General features: G+C 43.6%; 1 pseudogene; it reads left to right on the top strand.

Moving 5' to 3' along the window:
- The first annotated feature begins 467 nt into the window (after window positions 1-467).
- LOC123408718 lies at window positions 468-17,047 on the top strand (annotated as a pseudogene).
- Window positions 17,048-24,317: the final 7,270 nt, after the last annotated feature.

Genomic DNA, 24,317 nt, shown 5'->3' on the forward strand with positions numbered 1-24,317 from the left:
TTTATAGGTGATAATGACCAATATGAATGGTCGTTACTAAATAGTTCGAATGCACTAGACTGGTTACGCAGCCACCTCAGCAGCCTCGCTTACTTGTCACTGAGGTAGGACCCATTTGACAGGCAGGTGAGGGGCCGGGGACCGAGCGGGGACATGCGCGAGCCTCGCTTAATTCCCGAAAAAACCATGCGCGAGCGGGGACTCGAACCCACGATCGAGCGCTTCCGCTAAGTGTTCGCTACCGCTGGGTTAGAGAGGGACTGTTGCTTAGGTATCGTATTTGGGGTATATTATATTAAATCGCGGGTCTCTCGTATCATTGACAAGTGGGACCGACGGGGACGGCCAACACTTGGCCAATATCCGACAGGGGCCAATACTTAGCCAATTTCCAACAAGGGACGAGCAAATCTAGATCTCAGGGACGGCGGCGACCGACGGGGACGGGGCGGCAGCGATTGACGGGGATGGGGGCGGCGGCGGCCGACGGGGACGGGGCGATGGAGATCGACGGGGATGGGGGCGGCGGCGACCGATGGGGATGGGGGCGGCAACCGACGGGGGCGGTGACCAGCGGTGGTGGTGCTGACGCCACGGCCACCTCACCCATCGGCAGTTGTTGTTGTTACTGTTGTTGTTGCTAACTACATCAGACAGTTGTTTCTGTTGCTATCTACATCAGAGAGCTGAATTGAGATGTTGCATGTTGTTGTTGTTTTCAGAACTGTTGTTTCCTGAAGTTTTCAGATAGTTGTTGTTTTCTGACAAAAAATAATGCGCGAGCGGGGGCTCGAACCCACGACATGTCGCTCATTTCACTGGGTATCTACCACTCGGCTAGGAACAGGCTGTTGGTTTTCTACTCTATGCCCACTCTTTTCAATACATCATACCAGTCGACCCACTCTTTATGATCAGTGAAGCAAAATAGAAGCAGCTACCGTGATCGTTGCAGCACATAAACTCATAATAACAACAGTACACAACAACCTACCATAACATCAAAAGTAGAACATTCCAACAGTTCACAACAACCTGCCATAACATTCCAACAGTTCACAACAACCTGCCATTTGCGCAAAAGTAAACCAGTTCACAACGACATCTAGATCATGGAGGGTGACTAAATGGACCTAGAGCCTTCAGGAGGGCCGCATGCTCTGCCCTGGTCTTGATGTCTGCAGCACTCATCGATAAACCGCGTGCATGCGACATAAGGTGTTCATAAATCCCATCCTTGGGCTTTGGCTTTGTGGTGTAGTATGGGCATCTGATCATTCCCCTCTTGAAGTACGCCGCCTTCCCCTTCTCCCTGATCTTCTAGGCTTCCTTCTCAATGAAGGACTCTTTGTTGCCGTCCTCCACGTCATCTCTAGAGTTATACTGCACACACAAATTAATTTCAGGAACACATTATGCATTCATATAGGCTTTATGGAGCCATAACACACACTATTGATTTAGAATGATGCAATGAACAAACATCAGATAATTCCCATTTAGCTAATTTTAATGAACAAACAAAGAAAAAAGTCATGTACAATAATCTAATTAAACAAACAACATTAAAACACTCTCTACATCAATTTCATTAAAAAGCCCACCAACATGCACTCATATAGTGCTTACGCTGAACTAAAATAGTTGGGATTACCTCATACGGTCGTCGTCGTCGTCGTAGTAGTCAGAGTCATACGGGCTCTTGAACCCAGTCTTGGCGAGCTTCCTCTTCATGCCTGCAACTTCCTTTTCCTACAATATAAGTACTTCGATTAGTACAAACTATGTAACACAGTATTCAAAAAGTCAAGCATTCAACAATGTGCTTCTAATTACATACATAGTGCTGCTGCATCAGCCACCCCATTCACGAACATACATAGCCTGATTTATACAAAATAAAATTTAAATATTGCACAATTGGGCTGCTCAGCCCCTGTTGTGCCCTGGTGAGGGGATAACCACAACAAATCTATCAACATATCCGGCACATAATAAAATCTAAGCACATGCAGCAATCAAGATCCCAATTCAAAACCTAACTATTATTAAATACTTAATAATAATCCCAATAAAATACAAGAGAGGGGCAGACCTAGACGAAATTTAGGAATGGGTGTTCGTATATATCAAGCACATGACCTAGGTCAAATCTTTACTAATAAGAGAAAGATTCTGTTGATTCAAGCCAACAAAATGCAAAAGTTCGCCAACACATGCAAAAGCAGAGTGTGTTCTGCTCTCTGAATATATGCTAAATCTCCTGCTTATCAATGATAACTATGAAAGTAGGGGAACGGGAATCATTACCACATCCACATGCACAAATCAAGATTGAAATTAAAGAAATCCAAGTCTCAATAAATCTATGTAGCATTCAAGCACGAATCAACTATAAAAAAACCCAGAAAACCTCATCTAAAAAACCCACCTCATCGTCGTGAGCCTGCGCAGCACCGCTCGAGGTCGTGTCCTCCTGCTTCGGCACCTCCTTCTCAAGATCCGCAGCGGCGACTTATACGTCCATTTTGCATCATGCTTTCATGTTGATATTTATTGATTTATGGGCTGTTATATTACTTTGTGGTACCATATTTATGCCTTTTCTCTCTTATTTTGCAAGGTTTATTTGAAGAGGGAGAATTCAGGCAGTTGGAGTTCTGGACTTGAAAAGGAGCAAATCCTAGTCCACTATTCTGCACATCTCCAAATGCCCTGAAAAGCTACGTGGATTTTTTTGGGATTATATAAAAAATATTGGGCGAAAGAACTACTGGAGGGGGGCTGCCAGGGCGCCACAAGCCCTGCCACCGCCACCCCCCTAGTGGTAGAGTGGGGGCTTGTGGGCTCCCTGATGGCCCACTGGCCCCCCTCTTTTGCTATATGAAGGGTTTTGGTCTGGAAAAGTTCAGACGGGAGCTTTTTCGTGGTTTCGCCGCCGCCACAAGGCGGAACTTGAGCAGATCCAATCTAGAGCTCCGGCAGGACGATCCTGCCGGGGTAACTTCCCTCCCGGAGGGGGAAATCATCGCCATTGTCGTCACCAACACTCCTCTCGTCGGAGGGGAGGCATCTTCATCAACATCTTCATCAGCACCATCTCCTCTCCAATCCCTAGTTCATCTCTTGTAACCAATCTTCGTCTCGCAACTCCGATTGGTACTTGTAAGGTTGCTAGTAGTGTTGATTACTCTTTGTAGTTGATGCTAGTTGGATTACTTGGTGGAAGAGGTTATGTTCAGATCCTTGATGCTATTCATTACACCTCTGATCGTGATTATAATTATGTTTTGTGAGTAGTTACTTTTGTTCCTGAGGACATGGGGTAAGTCATGTTAATAATAGTCATGTGAATTTGATATTCGTTCGGTATTTTGATATGTTGTATGTTGTCTTTTCCTCTAGTGGGGTTATGTGAACGTCGACTACATAACATTTCACCATATTTGGGACTAGAGGAATGCATTGGGGAGTAGTAAGTAGATGATGGGTTGCTCGAGTGACAGAAGCTTAAACCCTAGTCTATGCGTTGCTTCATGAGGGGCTGATTTGGATCCACTAGTTTAATGCTATGGTTAGACTTTGTCTTAATTCTTCTTTTGTGGTTGCGGATGCTTGCGAGAGAGGTTAATCATAAGTGGGATGCTTGTCCAAGTAAGGGAAGTACCCAAGCGTCGGTCCACCCACATATCAAACTATCAAAGTAACGAACGCGAATCATATGAACATGATGAAACTAGGATGACAGAAATTCCCGTGTGTCCTCGGGAGCGTTTTTCCTCCTATAAGACTTTGTTCAGGCTTGTCCCTTGCTTCAAAAGGGATTGGGACACTTGTTGCACCGCTGCTACTACTTGTTACTTGTTACTTTTTGCTTGCTACGTTTCACCTCGCTACACAATCACTTGTTACCGCTACTTTCACTGCTTGCAGTTATTACCTTGCTGAAATCCGTTTATCAGAGCCTTCTGCTCCTCGTTGGGTTCGACACTCTTACTTATCGAAATGACTACGATTGATCCCCTATACTTGTGGGTCATCAAGACTCTTTTCTGGCGCCGTTGCCGGGGAGTGAAGCGCCTTTGGTAAGTGGAAATTGGTAAGGAAACATTTATATACTGTGCTGAAATTTATTGTCACTTGTCACTATGGAAACTGTTCCTTTGAGGAGTTTGTTCGGGGTATCTTCACCACGAACGGAAGCACAAGGAGTTGTTCCTCAACCTGAGGTACCTACTGAAAATATCTTTTATGAAATTCCTTCGGGTATGCTTGAGAAACTGTTGGCTAATCCTTTTGCAGGAGATGGATCTTCACATCCAGACTTGCATCTAATCTATGTAGATGAAGTTTGTGGTTTATTTAAGCTTGCAGGTTTTCCTGAGGATAGGTAAAGAAGAAATTATTTCCTTTTTCTTTGAAGCATAATACATTGACATGGTATAGGCTATGTGATGATACTGGAACATGGGGCTACAATCGGTTGAAATTGGAATTTCATCAAAAGTTCTATCCTATGCATTTAGTACATCGTGATCGAAACTTTATTCATAACTTTTGGCCTCGTGACAGGGAAAGCATAGCTCAAGCTTGGGGGAGGCTTAAATCAATGCTATATTCATGCCCCAATCATGAGCTCTCAAGAGAAATCATCACTCAAAACTTTTATACTCGGCTTTCTCATGAAGATCATACCATACTTGACACTTCTTGTACCGGTTCTTTTATGAAGAAGGATATTGATCACAAGTAGAATTTATTTGAGAGAATCAAACGTGACTCTAAAGATTGGGAGCTGGAGGAAGGTAAGGAGTGAGGTATGAATTTCTAGTTTGATTGCGTTAAATCTTTTGTTGAGACAAACACTTCTAGAGATTTTAGCGCTAAGTATGGACTTGTCTCTCAGATAGTAGCTTCTCTATGTGAATCTTTTGCTGGTCATGTTGATCTTCCGAAAGAGAAGTGGTTTAAATATCATCCTCCTGTAGAAAGCAACATAGCCAAAACCAATCTAGTTGAGGAGAAAGTCATTGCTTTTAGTGATCCTGTTGTTCCTTGTGCTTACACTGAGAAACCACCATACCCTGCTAGGATAAAGGATTATTCTAAAGCTCCAACTGTGATACGTAGGGGTTACATTAGACAACTTGCACCCCCTGAGGAAATTAGAGTTAAACCTAGTGTTCTATTATCAAAGATCTCTTAGCCGAAGACATAGATGGGCATGTTATCAAATTCTGTGAGGACTCCGCTAGAATTGCTAAACCTCACGCGAAAGACAAACACGGACCTGTAGTTGGCCTGCCCGTTGTTTCTGTCAAGATAGGAGATCACTGTTACCATGGTTTATGTGATATGGGAGCTAGTGTTAGTGCAATACCCCGTTCTCTATATGATGAAATCAAAGATGAGATTGCACCTGCTGAGTTAGAACCCATCGATGTCACTATTATGCTAGCTAATAGAGACACTATCTGCCCTCTGGGAATTGTGAGAGACGTAGAAGTACTGTGTGGTAAGACGAAGTATCCTACTGATTTCCTCGTCCTTGGTACTGCACAAGATAGCTTTTGTCCCATCATATTTGGTAGACCCTTTCTCAACACTGTCAATGCTCACATTGATTGCATTAAGCAGACTGTCACAGTTAGTTTCGAGGGTGTGTCTCATGAATTTAACTTCTCCAAGTTTGGAAGACAACCCCATGAAAGAGAGTCGTCTGGTAGGGATGAAATCATTGCTCTTGCTTCTATTTCCGTACCTCCTACGGATCCTTTAGAGCAATATCTGCTTGAGCATGAAAATGATATGCATATGGAGGAGAGAGATGAGATAGATAAAATTGTCTTAGAACAATATCCTATTCTCAAGAATAATCTGCCTGTTGAATTGATTGGGGATCCTCCCCCACCAAAGGGTGATCCTGTGTTCGAGCTTAAACAGTTGTGTGATACTCTTAAGTATGCCTACCTTGATGAGAAGGAGATATATCCTGTCATTATTAGTGCCCTCCTTTCAGAGCACGAAGAGAAGAAGTTACTAAGAACTCTGAGGAAGCACCGTGCTGCGATTGGATATACTCTTGATGATCTTAAGGGTATTAGTCCTACTCTATGTCAGCACAAGATTAAAACCGATCCTGACTTTAAACCAGTTGCTGATCATCAAAGGAGATTAAATCCTAAGATGAAAGAGGTCGTTAGAAAAGAAATATTAAAGCTTCTGGAAGCAGGAATCATTTATCATGTTGCTCATAGTGATTGGGTAAGTCCAGTACATTGCGTACCTAAGAAAGGAGGTATCACCGTCGTTCCTAATGATAAGGATGAACTAATCCCACAAAGGATTATTACTGGCTATAGGATGGTGATAGACTTCCGGAAACTGAACAAGGAAACCAGGAAAGATCATTATCCTTTGTCGTTCATCGACCAAATGCTAGAAAGGCTATCAAAACACACACACTTCTGCTTTCTAGACGGTTATTCAGGTTTCTCGCAAATACCTGTTGCACAATCTGGTCAAGAGAAAACCACTTTCACATGTCCCTTCGGTACCTTTGCTTATAGACGTATGCCTTTTGGCTTATGCAATGCACCTGCCACCTTCCAAAGATGTATGATGGCTATATTCTCTGACTTTTGTGAAAAGATTGTCGAGGTTTTCATGGATGACTTCTCCGTTTACGGGTCTTCCTTTGATGATTGCATCAGCAACCTTGATCAAGTCTTATAGAGATGCGAAGATACCAACCTCGTATTGAATTGGGAGAAGTGCCACTTTATGGTCAATGAAGGTATCGTCTTAGGACACAAAATCTCTGAAAGAGGCATTGAAGTTGATAAGGCTAAGGTTGATGCAATTGGAAAAATGCCTTGCCCCACAGATATCAGAGGTATACGAAGTTTCCTAGGTCATGCTGGTTTCTATAGAAGGTTCATTAAAGACTTCTCTAAGATTTCTAGGCCTCTTACCAACCTCTTGCAGCAGGATGTTCCTTTTGTTTTTGATGAGGATTGTGAGGAAGCCTTTGAAATACTTAATAAGGCTTTGATAACCGGACCTATTGTTCAACCACCTGACTGGAACTTGCCCTTTGAAATCATGTGTGATGCTAGTGATTATGCTGTTGGTGTTGTTCTAGGAAAGAGACTTGACAAGAAGTTGAATGTCATTCACTATGCTAGTAAAACTCTAGACAGTGCCCAAAGAAACTATGCCACTACAGAGAAGGAATTTTTAGCAGTCGTGTTTGCATGTGAAAAGTTGAGATCTTATATAGTTGACTCCAAAGTCACTATTCACTCTTATCATGCTGCTATTAAGTACCTTATGGAGAAGAAGGGCGCTAAGCCTAGGCTGATCAGATGGGTTCTCCTGCTACAGGAATTTGATTTGCACGTCGTTGACCGAAAGGGTGCTGATAACCCTGTAGCAGATAACTTGTCTAGGCTAGAGAATGTCCTTGATAACCCACTACCTATTGATGACAGCTTTCCTGATGAGCAATTGAATGTCATCCGCACTTCACATAGTGCACCGTGGTATGCCGACTACGCAAACTATATCGTAGCCAAATACATACCACCCGGTTTCACCTATTAGCAAAATAAAGAAATTCTTCTTTGATTTGAGACACTACTTTTGGGATGATCCTCACCTTTATAAGGAAGGAGTAGATGGTGTTATTAGACGTTGTATACCTGAACATGAACAGGGACAGATCTTCCAGAAGTGTCATTCCGAAGCCTACGGAGGACACCATGCTGGAGATAGAACTACCCATAAGGTATTGCAATCAGGTTTCTATTGGCCCACTCTCTTCAAGGATGCTCGTAAGTTTGTCTTGTCTTGTGATGAATGCCAAAGAATAGGGAACATCAGTAAGCGTCAGGAAATGCCTATGAACTATTCACTTGTCATTGAACCATTTGGTGTCTGGGGCTTTGATTATATGGGACCCTTCCCAAGTTCCAATGGGTACACTCACATCTTAGTTGCTGTGGATTACATCACTAAGTGGGTAGAAGCTATCCCCACTAAAAATGCTGATCACGACACCTCTATTAAGATGCTTAAAGAAGTCATATTCCCAAGATTTGGAGTCCCTAGATACTTGATGACTGATGGCGGTTCACACTTCATTCATGGTGTTTTCCTCAAGATGCTAGCTAAGTATGATGTCAACCATAGAGTTGCATCTCCTTATCATCCTCAGTCTAGCGGTCAAGTGGAGTTGAGTAATAGGGAGATCAAATTGATCCTACAAAAGACCGTCAATAGATCTCGGAAGAATTGGTCCAACAAACTGGACGATGCACTATGGGCTTATAGGACTACCTATAAGAATCCCATGGGCATGTCGCCGTATAAAATGGTTTACGGTAAGCATGTCATTTACCTCTAGAGCTAGAACACGAAGCTTATTGGGCAATCAAAGAGCTCAACTTTGATTTGAAACTTGCCGGTGAGAAGCAGTTGTTTGATATCAGCTCGTTAGATGAATGGAGAACCCAGCCATATGAGAATGCCAGGTTGTTCAAGGAAAAGGTTAAGAGATGGCACGACAAACGAATACAGAAACGAGAGTTCAATGTAGGTGATTATGTCCTGCTATACAATTCTCGTTTGAGATTCTTTGCAGGCAAGCTTCTCTCTAAATGGGAAGGTCCCTATGTTGTCAAGGAAGTATATAGTTTTGGTGCCATCAAAATCAATAACACGGAAGGAAATTTTCCTAGAGTGGTAAATGGGCAAAGAATCAAGCATTACATCTCTGGTACTCCCATAAATATTGAGACCAATATCATCAATGTCGTAACTCCACAGGAGTACATAAGGGATGTTTATCAGCCTGTTTCAGACCCTGAAAACGAAGATGTATCTGTTTCGGTAAGAAATTGGACTCTGATGCTTTTCCAATAGGAAATTTCCTCCGTTTTGGAATTTTTGGAAAATTAGAAAAATAAAAAGCAGTCTGGAGAGCGAACGAGGCGGCCACAAGCCCTGCCACCGCCCCCTACCCCCTGGTGGCGGAGGGCAAGCTTGTGGGCACCTCGTGTGCCCCCCGTGCTCCGTTTTCTTGCGGAGCATTCCTTCTGGTCCAGAAAAAATCAATATATACTCATCCGAAGGTTTTGATCTCCGTATCGCGTAGTTTTCCTCTGTTTTTGTTTCGATCTTGTTTCTACCGCAGATCTAGGTCAAGATGTCTTCCCAGGATTCATAGGGGGACAGCTATGTGGCTGACTACCTTGCTAACCCCAAGGTCTATGGGGACTTGGAACCATATGGCTGGACCACTGATGAGGAAGAGGACTATGAGCCCAAAGGGAAGGAGCAAACGACTTCTTATGAAGAGGAGGCTCCTCTACCTCAACCTGCAAACACCCATGTGGAGTTCAAGAAGTCAATTCTCCCTGACCATAGGAAGAAGCCTAAGACCTTGTTTATCCCTTCTCGTTTCTTGCAAGAGAGTAAGCAGGAACTTTGCCATAGAGTGTTGAAACTTGAGGAAGAAAATGACGATCTAAGGGAGCAGAACTTTTTTCTTAAGTGGAAATTAGACAAGCTCAACACTGCTTCAACAACTCCACCACCATCACCACGGAAGGAAGACAACTAAGCATTGGTATGGGCAATCCCCTTGGCTTCTGCCAAGCTTGGGGGAGTTGCCCTGGTATCGTATCACCTTTATATCTTTTGCTTTTACCTTTGTTTTTGTTATTTCCTTTTCAGTTTTTATTTCTTCTCTTAGAGGAATAAGTCTTTAGTTTTTAGTTTGAGTCTTTTGCTTTTGTCTCTCCCCCGATGTATTCGAGCTTACGAGCTATATAATAAAGAGTATCTTAGTCAAGGGCTTTGCTTTGTGCCATGATCAATAGCATGAAAAGAACAATAGCATGAAAGATCATGAGACGATCTTATGGAAAGTGATAGCTTCACATATGACATGTATGATGATTGAAACTTGTTGAGAATAAATCAACATAGACCTTAGTCATTGTTGCAATTAATAAGAAGTAATAAGGAAAGAGAGGTTCACATATAAATATATCATCTTAGACACTTTTTACAATTGTGAGCACTCACCAAACTATTACATGCTTAGGAGTAGATGTTGGACAAGGAAGACAACATAATGAATTGTGTTTGCTTGGTTCCAAGCAATTTTATATGATTAGAGATCCCTTAGCATGTGCGATTGCTTCCACCTCATATTAGCCAAAACTCCCGCACCAAGTAGAGATGCTACTTGTGCATCCATAAACCTCCAACCCAGTTTTGCCATGAGAGTCCACCATACCTACCTATGGATTGAATAAGATCCTTCAAGTAAGTTGTCTTCGGTGCAAGCAATAAAAATTTCTCTCTAATATGTATGATCTATTAGTGTGTGGAAAATAAAATTTGTACGAACCTGTGATGAGGAAGACATAAAAGCGACAGATTGCATAATAAAGTTCTTTATCACAGGAGGCAATATAAAGTGACGTTCCTCCACACTAAGAGGACACGCATCCAAACCTCAAAAGCGCATGACAACCTCTACTTCCCTCTGTGAAGGGCCTATCTTGTACCTTTACTTTTTTCCCTTGTAAGAGTCATGGTGATCATCACCAATTCCCTATTTTTTTTCCTTTGTCTTGGCTACCGTCACATGTTTGGGAAAGATCTATATTCATATATCAACTTGGAGTTGGGTACTCATGATTTACTATTGTTGACTTTATCCTTGAGGTAAATCATTGGGAGGAAAAAACTATAAGCCCCTATCTTCCTCTGTGTCCAGCTAAAACTTCGACACCATGAGTACCACGTGAGTTGTAACAATTGTGGAAAACAAAAGAGACGATTGAGTATGTGGATTTGCCTTACAAGCTCTTACTTGACTCTTTCTGATGTTGTGATAAATTGCAATTGCTTCAATGACTTTGGACTATTGTTGGTTACTTCTTGGTAAGGTTTTTACTTCATGCTTTGCTTTGTGAAGGAGTTGTTAATTTTCCATAAGAATCTTTATGATGTATTGCTGTCCTATGTGTGATCATGATGCCCTCATGTCCGTATTATGTTTTATCGACACTTTCGTCCCCAAACATGTGGACATGTTTATGGAACTTGGTTTTCGCTTGAGGACAAGCGAGGTCTAAGCTTGGGGGAGTTGATACGTCCATTTTGCATCATGCTTTCATGTTGATATTTATTGCTTTATGGGCTGTTATATTACTTTGTGGTACCATATTTATGCCTTTTCTCTCTTATTTTGCAAGGTTTATTTGAAGAGGGAGAATTCAGGCAGCTGGAGTTCTGGACTGGAAAAGGAGCAAATCCTAGTCCACTATTCTGCACATCTCCAAATGCCCTGAAAAGTTACGTGGATTTTTTTCGGATTATATAAAAAATACTGGGTGAAAGAAGTACCGGAGGGGGGCTGCCAGGGCGCCACAAGCCCTACCACCGCCACCACCCGTGGTGGCGGTGTGGGGGCTTGTGGGCTCCTTGACGGCCCATTAGCCCCCCTCTTTTTCTATATGAAGGGTTTTGGTCTCGAAAAAATCAGACGGGAGCTTTTTCGTGGTTTCGCCGCCGCCACGAGGCGGAACTTGAGCAGATCCAATCTAGAGCTCCGGCAGGACGATCTTTGTAGTTGATGCTAGTTGGATTACTTGGTGGAAGAGTTTATTTTTAGATCCTTGATGCTATTCATTACACCTCTGATCATGATTATGATTATGTTTTGTGAGTAGTTACTTTTGTTCCTGAGGACATGGGATAAGTCATGTTAATAATAGTCATGTGAATTTGATATTCGTTCGGTATTTTGATATGATGTATGTTGTCTTTTCCTCTAGTGGTGTTATGTGAATGTCAACTACATAACACTTCTCCATATTTGGGCCTAGAGGAAGGCATTGGGAGTAGTAAGTAGATGATGGGTTGCTGGAGTGACAGAAGCTTAAACCCGAGTCTATGTGTTGCTTCGTGAGAGGCTAATTTGGATCCACTAGTTTAATGCTATGGTTAGACTTTGTCTTAATTCTTATTTTATAGTTGCGGATGCTTGCGAGAGAGGTTAATCATAAGTGGGATGCTTGTCCAAGTAAGGGCAGTACCCAAGCGCCGGTCCACCCACATATCAAACTATCAAAGTAACGAACGCGAATCATATGAACATGATGAAACTAGCATGACAGAAATTCCCGTGTGTCCTCGGGAGCGTTTTTCCTCCTATAAGACTTTGTTCAGGCTTGTCCCTTGCTACGAAAGGTATTGGGCTACTTGCTGCACCGTTGCTACTACTTGTTACTTGTTAGTTTTTGCTTGCTACGTTTCACCTCGCTACACAATCACTTGTTACCGCTAGTTTCAGTGCTTGCAGTCATTACCTTGCTGAAATCCGTTTATCAGAGCCTTCTGCTCCTCGTTGGGTTCGACACTCTTACTTATCGAAAGGACTACGATTGATCCCCTATGCTTGTGGGTCATCAGCGACAGCGGTTGCGGTCGTGTCCTCCTGCTTCGGCACCTCCTTCTCAAGATCCGCAGCGGCAACATCGGTTGCGGTCGTGTCCTCCTGCTTCGGCACCTCAAGATCCGCAACGGCGACGGCGCGACGAGCACTCTCCATTGGGTGTGGGAGACGAGAGCAACGGGGATATGGTGCGATGGGAGAGAGCGAGAAGACTAAGTGGGAGGAGTGGGAGACGAGGCGACGAGGGAGACGATGCGCCCGGAGGTAGTTCCCTCTTTATACGATGTGATCGTTCCTGCAACATCCCGTCTGCCACATGCCGTCCGGGACATCTTACAAAAAAAAATGGCATAGACACCTTCAAAAAACAAATGGCCCGCTCGAACCTGGTCGGCATGAACCGGTTCGGTCGGTCTTTGTGTCTCGCTCGAACCTGGTCGACCGAGCCAGTCTACTCCTTCCCGCATCAGCTCTTCTTCTCTGCTCGCGCTCTGCCCCCCTTGTCGCCGAAGCTCGTCGGCCGCCACCACCTCCGCCGCACCATGGTTTACGAGGATGAGAGTAGCAACGACCTATCGAGCCTGGAAATCAGCTCTTCCTCGGACGGCATGATGTAGCGGGTAATTTGTAGAGCTAGGGTTAGGTTTAGGGTTTTGGTTTCTTCACATTGAGGATTTATCTCTGTTTCTTGGTTCTTCTTTAGATCCCTGCTAGCATCGACGACGAAGAATACATGGGCATCGAGAATTCTGCCCTGGATGTTTGCTTGGAGCATGGGCTGTCGCCTGAGCGTCGCATAGAATTCGAAGGATTTGAGACAGGGAGAAGATTTTTAGTGTGTGCTCAGCCGGTTAGTTCGATCTTCTGTAGTGTTAGACATGCATGAAGTTGCTTCTGTTTTTTCTATCTGGTTGTTCCCTACAATTTTGTTTGTTTAGCTCAAAATATTCCGACTGTCATTGTTTGTTTAGCTCAAAAGATTCAGACTGTCATTGTTTGTTTAGCTGAAAAGATTCAGACTGTCATTGTTTACTACATCACTGTCATTGTTTGTTTAGCTAAAATATTCAGACTGTCATTGTTTGTTTAGCTCAAAAGATTCAGACTGTCAGTTTTTACTACATCACTGTCATTGTTTGTTTAGCTCAAATATTCAGACTGTCATTGTTTATTACAGCACTATCATTGCTAGTTTAGCTAAAAGATTCTGGCTTGTTACAGCACTATCATTGCTTGTTTATTACAGCACTGTCATTTCATGTTTATTACACAATTCTAGCTTGTTATTTTCTGGTTATTTTGTATTGCTGAAGTACTGGTTATTTTGTATTGCAGCCACATCAAAACTGTGGTTTTTTGGTTGGGTAGACCAAGAGTCGCCTCCCACAATGCAAAATGCATTGTTAAAACTGTGGGAAATGTTGGAAGACAGCAAGAGTGCTAGGAGGGATGATAATTTGGAGAATTCACTGAAAATTCACCACCTCACAGAGGAGAAAAGAAATCTTGATGCAAACTATGACAAACTAGTAGAAGATGTGAATCAACTGCTCAACCTTGCAGAAGCTCACGGCGGGGTCATTAGGACCGAGAAGGCAAATCATTTGAAGGAGAAGGACAAACTTAATGATGAAATTGTGGTTCTCAACCTTCACAATGATGGTCTAAAGAAAGGAATTGAGAATCTGATTAAACGAAGGGATGAGATGAAGATCCAGATTGTTGATCAGTTGAAGGCATTGGAGAAGAACCAAGAGAAGTTGAAGATGATCATGGACATTTCGGATGGATGAGCTGGCCAGATGAAGATGAAGTCCACTATGATATGGTTGATGTGTTGTTGTATTGTTGTGTTGTTGTGTTGCTGTGTTGCTCTTTTGTACCAATGTTGTAATGCAAGATGATCAAAATATCTATATTATGTATGATTAAGTGACTCCACTATGCTATGTTTGTAATTATACTATGCTATTGTTGGTGTGTTGCTCTTTTGTACTAATGTTGTAATGCAAGATGAGAAGAATCTCTTAATTATGTATGATTAAGTGACTTTATCTTTGTTCAACCCAAGTATGTTCATAGATTGGTTGATCTTACTTGATGTATCTTATTTGTTCATAGATTGGTTTAAGTGACTTCTTATTTGTTGCAAATCTATTTAAGTGCGCATGAAAATTATGTGAAATCTGCTAGCTAAAGAGAACTAGACGGGTATATGTTATTTGTTGTATTATGTGAAATCTGCTAGTTAAAGAGAGCTCTTAATTTGTTGTATTATGTGTTCAAGTGTCCATGACAATGAAGTGTCCTAACATGTTGCTATAAACAGATCATGACCATCAATCACACATAAAAAGACATCATAGAACCAGCAACTAGCAAATTCACTTAATACTTATCACACATCACTTACTACCAGCAAATACAACCAGCAAATACACATCATAGAACTTAGTACTGATCAGTTATCACACATCACTTAGTACTGATCATACAACCAGAAGATACTCCAAATACACATCATTATTCATGGTTTCCACTGGCAGTAAAAAATGACATCCAGCCAGAATGGTTTCTTGGTGTAGGAGCAGCTGATGAACCTCCAGGAGATGATGATGAAGCTCTAGCAGCAAATCTTGTGGCACGAGCACATGATGATGAACCTCCGGCAGCAAATCTTGGGGTAGTGAAAGGCCTATTAACACTGCCACAAGTTGTCGATCTTCTGGCATATTTTGTTTAAATGGTCTCATATTTTGCATAATGGTGCATGTTGGAATGACAAACAATGTTGATTAAGGAAGTTTTCATCTTCCTTGTATGAAAAATTCATTTTTCATTTTTCAAGAGCCCAAAATGAGTTTTCTTCTGAAGGACCTACCATATATTTGTTTCAAAATTGGTCCAAATCATTTTTCTAACATACTAGGCCATATTTAATGTACAATTGACAAAATGGTTGGGTGTTAAAAGCTTTTATCCATCTCTCGTGAAAAAGACAAATCTATGTCGAATCAGTTGGAAGCGTGTCAAATTTGAACTGCGGCTGCCTTATAGTTTGCTCTTTATTTTTTCCAAATATCATTTCTAGGTACACAAGTATCTCTCCCCTAATAATAAAGCGCGCAGCGCTTCTGCCGTCCGTCGTGGCAATTTTGCAGAAAACCCCCTGTATTTTGTTGAAATCAACCTGCAGTCCTTCATTAAGTGGAAAAAATACCCTGTCCCGTTACCTCCGTCTTCCCCACCCCGCACACCTCCTGCCCCCTTCGTATCCAGATCGAACCAGAGAAAGAAGAAGAGGGGAGCCCCCGCCGCCCCCGCCACAAGCCCCCGGCAAGCGCCGCCCCTCGAGGAGGAGAGGCGAGAGAGGAGAGGGATCCGGCCGGAAGGTTCCGAGAGGTGGGAGTCCCGGCGTTCTACAGGTGGCTGGCGGACCGGTACCCACAGACGGTGTCGGACGCGGAGGAGGAGGAGCCCGTGGAGCTCGAGCCCGGGGCCTTCGTCCCCGTCGACCCCCACCGCCCCAACCCCAACGGACTCCAGGCCTCCGCCGTCGCGCTGGCCGACCAGCTCTGCCGCCTCCACCTCGGGGCAGATGCAGCCCATGCCCATGGCGTGCCTCGCCTCCTCGGACGAGAAGCTCCACCCCCCCCCACGTCGGGCAGACGCAGGCGCAGGTCGTGCCGGCTCCCCCGGTGCTTCCCGCCTCCCCGGCCGAGAAGCACGCGGCGATGCCCAAGAGCATCTCCATCCGCTCCAAAGGCTACCTGAAGCATCGCGTGACGAAGCCGGTGAACGTCGGCTCGGTGAGATCATCGAAACCCAACCCTCCATTCCCCCGACTCAATCTCGCGGCTCTATGCCAGTCCAATCCATGAAGCTCACGTGTTCGACCATTTGCTTGTGTCGACGCAATGACAGCAGCAACGCGTGTTCGTGGGCGTGGACGGCGCGAAGGCGGAGGAGCACAAGGGCAGAAGCGATGGTCGATTAGGCTGGACAGCGGCCATGCATGTTCCATCCAGGCAGCACGAGCTTGACCTCACGATCCATGACTTCCACGAGGACAATATCCACCACCAGGTATGTTAGTCCTACTAGCGCAACAATTGTTTGCATTATTCTGATGTGCTCTAGCCAGCCCCAACTATCCCTCCCGTATCTAGCTGCTCACCATGTGTTGAACTATTGTCTAAGAAAACACCGATGTAGGTAACTAATTTCTTTTGATGGATTACTCACTAAGTAACAGGAGCATGAAGATAATCATCCAGAGTGTCAACCGCCAATATCGTCCGCTCAGTTCCTCACATAAGAATTGATGTATTTAGATTCTTAGAGGTAATATATTGCTTGTGGTCCCTTCACAGGATAGAGGAAAAGTAACTACTTTGAGTCTTTACTCTCTGACCAAGGTTTGTAGATTCTGAAACTTGGTTGGTGCTTTGAGTCTTTACTCCTACTCTGTTTAATCAATTTGTAACTTGTATGTGTTTGAAACAAATGAAGGCACAATTAGATTTTCTTACTGGACATTATTCATATTAACTTTTTTACTAGGATTATTGAGTGGTGCAGAGCATCAGGATGCACCTTTGGTGGCATTGTTAGTGCAATTTCAACATTGTGGGAAAATATGGTGAGTGTGAGATGGGTAATCAAGGGTTCATTCGTTGGCTTTGAGTCAAGATGTAGATGTGTCGGCTGTGTGTCCGCAGCTGCTGCATTAGCCACACAAAATGAAAATGCAGGATTAGTGGCCGCCGTGTCCGTGTTTTTATTTACCCACGTTCCTCCACAGCCTGAGGGGACATATGAAGTGTAAGCATGCTCGACAAGATATGCGAACATCCTGCTAGCTGAGTGTGTGTTCGTACATCAGCCTCGACCCCATACCCATGATGGATACCTGTGATAGCTTCGGCCACTCCTGTAGTACACAAGTTTCTTTGGTGAGCGTGTAACCTGCTTCCGTCTAGTTCAATCGGCAATGAAAAGCATGATCATCAGATATGCACAATGATACTACTAATGTATAGGAATTTTCTTACTATGCATTACTGGCACAACCGTATGCCTATGAATAAACTGAAGCATGTGTCCGTTTTTCTAGGGGTCGGGTACATACGACAGCATGTAGAGAAATACATCCATCAATCCAAAGTCGTTTCATGATGGCCAGTGAACCTTTCTACCAGTTATTTATCTCTATAGTTTTGCCAATAGTAATTATTGACTCTAAGGAAATATTCATACTAATTAAGAAACACATATGAATCTGTGACATATAGGAGCTCTTGGTAAACTGATTACTCTTATCATCAGTCGCAGGTTCGTCGCTTAACCGGCTGCATTTTTATATGCCACAGCTGAAGCATGGACATATAGTCGTATCGCTGACATCCGTTACTTGATCAGCTTTCTTTCTAATGATATACATGACATACTCAGTGAACTTATTGGTTACATCATCAGATGCAGGTTGTCGCTTCACCAGCTGCCTCCACCCACGGATATTACAAACCTTAGTCCATCGAATTGCATGCATGTCACAAGCCTATATGAAGTAATCCAAATTCGTGCACGACTGCATGCATGTATGGGGTACTCACAGCTGTCTCACTCTCACACTTGGTTTTTTACATTTAAGGTATATATGTATTGCATGTGCAAATCACCACTGTAAAATGCAGGAAAGTTTATTGTACTACTCCGTATGCCCTCTTCCGGCGACGAGGTACTCTATTCAAGACCTTGGCCTTCCTGTGACCACTCCATGGCGCCCATGGGTGGCAAAGGGGGAGGTAATTAAATCCCATCATCGAAAACATTATTCATCTACAATGTTTTGGTTACTCTGAAACTGACGGCTTCAATCACTGGTTAGGTGGCAGGATATGTTCAGCAGTACGCCGGAGGATTGACATTTCTATCAGTGAGAGGTGTCGGTCCTCTTGTTCCGTCCTTCCAGCCTGAGAGAGCGCTGGTAATGTTGACCTCTTTCCTGAAAGGGATGCTTCCACCTTACATTACATAGAAGGTCGGTGAGTCATGCATGAGTTGGCAATTGCTACTACGTGAAAATAGAGTTGCCACTTGCTATGAGTTAATTAATGTTTTCCTTTGGAAGGTTTATTTGCTTAATAATGATATAATATGTACCTGTATCCGGTAGATTTGAAGAAGGTCCTTGTCCTTTGAGTGGGCGTGTATTTCTTGTTGGATGACTTTATGATATAACTTTGAATAAAGATAACTACGGTTTGGTGGTTACGATTACACTTCTCGCATTCTTAAGAGACAAAACTGGTACACCTTGTAATTTTTTATGATTTTGTGAAGAACCCGCACAAATATTTATTTTTCTCCAAGGAAGAAAAAAATTAAGATCAGAATTATCTTGTGGCTGGTAATGAGGAGGGAAGCCAAGACCGGGCTATGTCTGAAGCGAGAGAAGATACATATCATACTATTTTCGGACCTTCTTTACTAAATGCTTGTATTTGTTGTCATGGTCATAAGAGCTAAAGCCAGCCCTTGCCCCTCGAGAATTGAAGGGTATTAACACATGGTGTGGTGTATTCACCAATTTTTAGTTAAACCCGATGGTTCAATGACATCTAATCATGTATGTTCTTGCTTATTAGGCACATTAGTTCTTTTGTCATATGGCTCATACAATGATCTGCTACTATTTAAATTTGAACCTAAACTTGCAATTCGTGTACTACTACTCATTGCCCAGCACAGGTCCAACTAAGAATTTTTTCAACTTGCTAAATCCTTTGTGCCCTTTCCCCCTCCTTATTTTGTTCCGCTCTCTCGACTACGTTGACTTTATGTAATATGTAGATGGGACTGATGGTTATTATAGATGCATCCTAGCCAGTGTGTGTCTAATATATTTCGCACTGAGCTCACATACACAGCTCTAAAAGATATAATCTTGATGCATCTGAAGTTGTATTAATTTGTACAGGAGAACGATATGTGCAATCTGAATGTCTGCCTGCACACAACCATGTTCTCTAGATGAGTGTGTGCAGAACACCACAACCTGAAGAATTAGCTCCTTCAAGATAGATATTCCTCTGTCCATAAAGACGCATCTTCTTTGCATATGACTGAGCACATCCAATTTAGTGTCCATCTTCAAGGAATATATGGATTGCCTTGGCATCTCTCTCTGGATCACCACTAGCAAATCCTTGGTATGCCATGTCAAAAAATGTGAAATGGTTATTCAACTATAGAAACACAAGAGTGAGATATGTAAACCCTTAACCGTTAGCAAGGAACTAAGATTTTATGGCTATTGTAGGATACAAGCTGAATTTTCTTCACAGGTTAATTAGTTAGCATCTCCTCATCTCGCAAGGAAACAATAGATGACATTTCTCATGTTAATATTGTTATTAACAGGAGCTCTCCCCTTTCAAAATTTGTAGACCCACAAAATAGCAAGTTATATATCATTGTGTTTTGCCATCTAACTCTAGCTAATATTAGATACACATCAATTATATCTCCCATTGCATCGCACGGGCATTTTTACTAGTATTTAATCATAGAAACACCAAAAGGTTTCCAAGATTCAACCACTAGGTAGGAACGGTCATGCCTGCCGTTTCGACCGCATTTTGAAACGGGCATGAAAAATTCAAAAATAATCAAAACAATGGGAAACCTTTGCATTATGTCATCATATATTATAAAGTTACCATGTAAAATAATAAACTTGTAATACGACAATTATTTTTAAAAAGTGTTCACACAAATGAGCTATCATGTGTGAAGATTCATGGCTTTCAAGCCACGTGATCAATCTCATGGCCATATTCATGGCATAGTTTGTTGAAATGGTCTCATGTTTTGCATAATGGTGCATGTTGGAATAAAAAACAATGTTGATTAACGAAGTTTTCATCTTCCTTGTCTGAAAAATTCATTTTTCATTTTTCAAGTGCCCGAAATGAGTTTTTTGTGAAGGACCTACCATATAGTTGTTTCAACATTGGTCCAAATCATTTTTCTAACATAATAGGATATATTTAATGTACAATTGACAAAATGGTTGGGTGTCAAAAGCTTTTATCCATCTCTCGTGAAAAAGACAAATCTATGTCGAATCAGTTGGAAGCGGGTCAAATTTGAACTGCGGCTGCCTTATAGTTTGCTCTTTATTTTTTCCAAAAACCATTTCTAGGTACACAAGTATCTATTTAATCATAGAAACACCAAAAGGTTTCCAAGATTCAACCACTAGGTAGGAACGGTCATGCCTGCCGTTTCGACCGCATTTTGAAACGGGCATGAAAAATTCAAAAACAATCAAAAAAACTGGGAAACCTTTGCATTATGTCATCATATGTGATAAAGTTACCACGTAAAAATAATAAACTTGTAATACGACTATTATTTTTAAAAAGTGTTCACACAAATGAGATATCATGTGTGAAGATTCATCGCTTTCAAGCCACATGATCAATCTCATGGCCATATTCATGGCATAGTTTGTTGAAATGGTCTCATATTTTGCATAATGGTGCATGTTGGAATGACAAACAATGTTGATTAAGGAAGTTTTCATCTTCCTTATATGAAAAATTCATTTTTCATTTTTCAAGTGCCCGAAATGAGTTTTTTTGTGAAGTACCTACCATATAATTGTTTCAAAATTGGTCGAAATCATTTTTCTAACATACTAGGCCATATTTAATGTACAATCACTACTGGAATTCCTATATTTGCCGTCCGCCAAATCTTTGCCGTCAGCCAGCAGACGGCGAAGAACCTCTTTACCGTGTGTTGGCAAAAAACAGACGGTAAAGAGGAGGCTGATGGCAAAATAAATATTTGCCATCAGCCACCTCTTTGCCGTCTGCTGACAGACGGCAAAGGTAGGGATGGCCGACGGAAAAGCTGTCCCACCCCACCCCTCCTCTCTCCCCATCCCACCCCGGCCCCACCCACCCCTTTGCCGTCTGCCTGAGTAGCTTTGCCGTCCGTGGAAGACGGCAAAGGGGATCAGTGGCAGACGGCAAAGGACATGGACCCCCGAAAAGTTAACGGCGCCGCGCGCCTACCTCTCTCCTCTCTCCCACGCACTCTCTCTCCCACGCGCTCTCTCTCTCTCCCACGCACGCCATGCGCCCCCCCTGCGGGCCTCCTCCTCCTCCCTGCGCCCCCAGCGCCGCCGCCGCCGCCCCACCGTCGCCGCCGCCCCACCGCCGCCGCCTCCCCCCCACCTCCCCACCGCCGCCCTGCGACCCTCCCCCCCCTGCGAGCCTCCTCCTCCTCCCTGCGCCCCCAGCGCCGACGCCGCCGCCGCCTCCCCCCCCACCTCCCCACCTACACACCCCACCGCCGCCCTGCGCCCCCCCCCCTCCTGCGGCCCTCCTCCTCCTCGGTGAGTCCTTTTTTCCTTTTTTTGTTTAATTCATTAATTAGGTTAGTTAGGTTAGTTGTTAATTACCTATTGTTAGTTAGGTTAGTTAGGTTAGTTGTTAGTGGTTACGTACTGGTAATTAGGTTAGTTAGGTTACTTGTTAGTTGTTAGTGGTAATTAGGTTAGTTGTTAGTGGTATTACCCCTCGAGCTAGGTTAGTTGTTAGGTTAGTTGTTAATTACCTACTGTGTGTTAGGTTAGTTGTTAGGTTTGCAGTTGACCGTGTAGAGCCCTCCGGTCGCCGCCTATGCTTGCACTAGCCACAACGTTGAGGATATTACAACAGCTCGCAATAGTAGTTGTCGCACCGACACGACATCTCGACGACACCCCTGACACCCGTCACGATGCCCCGAAACCCCGACACGACGCCCCGACACGACATCTCGACGACACCCCTGACACCCGACACGATGCCCCGAAACCCCGACACGACGCCCCGACACGACATCTCGACGACACCCCGGCATGAAATATTTTTTTATGGAACCTGGAAAGTTTTATAAAGTAGTATAGGTAACCTGGAAAGTTTTATAGGTAACCTAGAAAGTTTTATAGGTAACCTAGAAAGTTTTATAGGTAACCTAGAAAGTTTTATAGGTAACCTCGACCCCCGACCCCCGACCCCCGACAACACTCACCCTCGACCCCCGACCCCCTACCCCGACCCCCGACGCCACTAACCCCCGACCCCCGACGCCCGACGCCACTGACCCTCGACCCCCGACCCCCGACCCCTGACAACACTCACCCTCGACCCCCGACCCCCTACCCCGACCCCCGACGCCACTGACCCCCAACCCCCGAGCCCCGACACCTCTTCGGCCTCTTGTTGACCGAAAAGACCCCAATCCCCGACGCCAGTGACCTTCGACCCCCGATGACACTGACCCACATAGTTATGAGTTAGGTCATATAGTTATGTTAATTATAAAAACATCATATTTGTGTTGATCGGGTGAATTTCAATGTGCAGTTGTTCGACGACCTCCACGTGCATTGGACGAGCTCCGCCCTTGCGTTTGTTGGTGAGCACAAATGACTTCTCCTCCTACCCCCTTAATTTGCTCTGTCCCGATCTTCGTGCCGATGAAACTTGCTAGCTATAGGTTTCTTCAATCATGAGTATGCGTGACCAGTATGCGTCTCCCATTCGAAAGGGCGACATCTATAAATATGCATGTGTTTGCATATTTATAACCGCCATCCTTTCGAATTGTCCAACATTATCCATGGACAGCCCGAGTATGTGTAGACTGGGTTCGTTTTCCCGTATGCTGTGCTCTGGATCCGATGCGGAATTTCGTCAGTGCCTCCCTGTTGTTCTCCGGATGCACATCCTCTCTGTTTATTGCGGAGACGTGTATCAGGAGAACAGCGGGGAGGTGCTGCCGAAATTTTGCGTTGGATCCGGAGCAGAGCATGGGAAAACGAACCCAGTCTACACATACTCGGGTGGGATTAGGACCTATCTTTACCTATTAGCGTGTAGGTTGCGTGGACGTAATAAAAATGGCGAACCTGATTAACCGATGAATATAGATGATGAATTATATATAAATATATTTCTTCTGTCTTTAGTAGCTACGCAGGATGAGTGATCGTGCGTGGATGTATACCGGTCACCCTAGTCAGAAAGAGATGACGAAAGAATGGTTTTTAAAACAAAGGAATTTGTGAAAGCCGCATTCGCAAATGGCGAGGAAAGAAACTATTGCCCCTGTCCTGGATGCGACAACTATAAAAAGACGACAGAGGCTGTAATGATTAAACACCTGCAGAGGAGGGGTTTTAAGCCTAATTATACGTTGTGGACATTTCATGGTGAGTCTATACAACGCACAAGAGATGAGGTGGTCCGTCGTCGCACGGACGAGCATGGTACTGGGATCGAAGACATGGTGCAAGACTTTGATGATGCTCGGGATTCGGAAGATGAGATGGAGGAATCTGCAAAGGCCTTTTATGAAATGTTGGAGTCTTCAAAACGTCCTCTCCATGAGCACACCGAGCTCTGTCAGCTGGATGCAATTGCACAAGTAATGGCTCTGAAGGCTCAGTTCAACTTGGGAAGAGAATGCTACGACGCGGTGATGACACTATTTGGACGTTTCCTACCCAAAGGCCATGTCATGCCTGCAAACCTGTACCAGTCGGACAAAATACTTCGTGTACTTAAGATGCCCTATGAGAAGATAGATGCATGTGAGAAAGGATGTGTCTTATTTAGGAAGGAGTATGCACACTTGGACTATTGTCCCAATTGCGAGTCTTGCAGGTATCTTGTGGTAGACAACGGTATGGGTGAGAAGAGGCAGACCAAAATCGCAGTTAGTGTTCTTCGGTATATGCCAATCGTACCAAGACTTCAACGTCTTTTCATGGTCGAAG

Source organism: Hordeum vulgare, chromosome 7H (genome assembly GCF_904849725.1).
Source record: "Hordeum vulgare subsp. vulgare chromosome 7H, MorexV3_pseudomolecules_assembly, whole genome shotgun sequence".
Taxonomy (NCBI): domain Eukaryota; kingdom Viridiplantae; phylum Streptophyta; class Magnoliopsida; order Poales; family Poaceae; genus Hordeum; species Hordeum vulgare.